Source organism: Octodon degus, unplaced genomic scaffold (assembly GCF_000260255.1).
Source record: "Octodon degus isolate 3935 unplaced genomic scaffold, OctDeg1.0 scaffold00178, whole genome shotgun sequence".
NCBI classification, from domain to species: Eukaryota; Metazoa; Chordata; class Mammalia; order Rodentia; family Octodontidae; genus Octodon; species Octodon degus.
The window spans coordinates 200,208-202,205 of NW_004524754.1; positions in this window are offsets into that span (position 1 = coordinate 200,208).

Below are 1,998 nucleotides of genomic sequence, written 5' to 3' on the forward strand. Positions count from 1 at the left end.
TATATATATATATATACAAGATAGGATAGATATACAGCTTTCTCTTAGTTCAATGAGAAGAAAGGTTTGTACTAACATTGTTTAGACAAGACATCATGTTTGCATCTTGTACTCTGAATAACTACTATGAAGACAACAATATACAATATATTAATTATTGTAACTGTTTTGCTAACCTGTTTTGAAACTGTTTTATTGCTATTTTATCTTTTTTTCATTAAAATGAATTTTTCAAAAAATTTAAATAAGAATAATGTGTTGTTATGATCTCGTTCTCATAAGTCATCTAAAATTTTGTTAAAGGCCTGTCTAATAGCTCAGCAGACTAAAGCACCTGCTTAGGCAGAATGTAGCAGCTGGGGTTCTATCCCTGGGCCTATTGTGCCAGTCCCGTCCCCAGGGCACTCTGAGACGTTGAGTCTGGGCATGGTGGCGCACGCCTGTAATCCCAGCACTTGTAAGGCTGAACACAGGTGGATTGCTACGAGTCCAGTCTACATAGTGAGACCCCGTAGACCCCGTAGACCCTGTCCTAAATACAAAAAATAATTTAAAAAAAATGTGTTAAGGTAATTAAATATGCACTCCTTGGCTTAGGGAAATTGCTGGACAGGACTGCCTTTGGTGAATAAAGGAGCTGCTGCTTGAAATGTTTTTATTCCAGTCTTTCTTTCTTTCTTTCTTTCTTTCTTTCTTTCTTTCTTTCTTCTTCTTTCTCTCTACTTCTTGAGGCAGGATCTCCCTGTGTAGTTCAGGCTGGTCTTGAACTCACCGTGTAGCCCACACTGGCCGTGAACTCACAGTGACCCTCATACTTCAGACTCTGAGTTCTGGGATTACAAGTGTGCACCACTACACCCCACTCCAGCTACTTGTGATAAGAAGTACAAAAAATGTCAAACCATCATGAGACCACCACTCAGATGATAGCTTTTTTTAACTTATATGCATGTTATATATATATATGTCACTATACTTAGAGGTGTTCAGGTACTGATCAGTCCAGACAGTGTCTTAAACTAAATAGTAAAGGGTAGCCATTATAAATTTCTAAGGTATATTTGTTGACAGGTGCAGTCTTCTTGGATGGCATCCTGCTGAATGATAACAAATTAAGTGAGAGTTGCTTTGTGTTTTTCAATGTCTTGTGATCAGATGAAGATATCTGACTAAAAAAGGCTGTTCTGTACTAAAGTGGAAATTTATATATGTTGCAAAAATAATGCTATCACGATTGTTGTGCTAAAATACTATGTGTGGCTGTTTATTTCAAGTTTTCTCTGTAAAACTATGCAAATATTACCTGCTAACATTCTGCAGAGACTCAACTACTAAAACAACTGTGGTTGGTTAGAAATAATGGTGCCTTGGCTATACTTTATATTTCAAAGTACTTGATAGTCAGATGCGATTACCATAATTTAGCTCACTGCTCCTTCTGTAATATTTATGTAACTGATCTCTTCTGGGAGTTTAAAACCTGAAGTTTAGAGACTAAAATCAGAGCAGTAAGAGGGTGAAGAAGACAGTCAATATTTTGGCTCTGGCCCTCCCAGGCCAACAAGGACCCAGGACATAAGGGAATCTTTTCCACGGGATCCTACAACTTTGGGGCTGCCAAATTCTAAGTATTCATGCGAATGGAACCAATGACAAAAGTGCCAGACTCCTTTTACAGGGATCCACCAGATCAACCTCATAAAGAAAATTTACAGCTGCTAAACTGCCTCATGACATCTAGCCTAGGCCCATTTAGCTCTCTGGAGAAGGCCCCCAACTGTGGTTTCCCCTGTACCAACCTTTCTCAGATTGAAGCAGCTAGATGGAAACTACACCTCTTTCTCCCCTAACCACACTTAGGAGTATCTCTTCAGAGGGGGGAATATTATAGACAGCTAACTTAGGTAGAAATATTGTAGGCAAGGGGCTGGAGAGATGGCTCAGTGGTCTAAAGCACCTACTTAGAACAAGCTTGGCAAAGCACAGGGACCGCAGTTC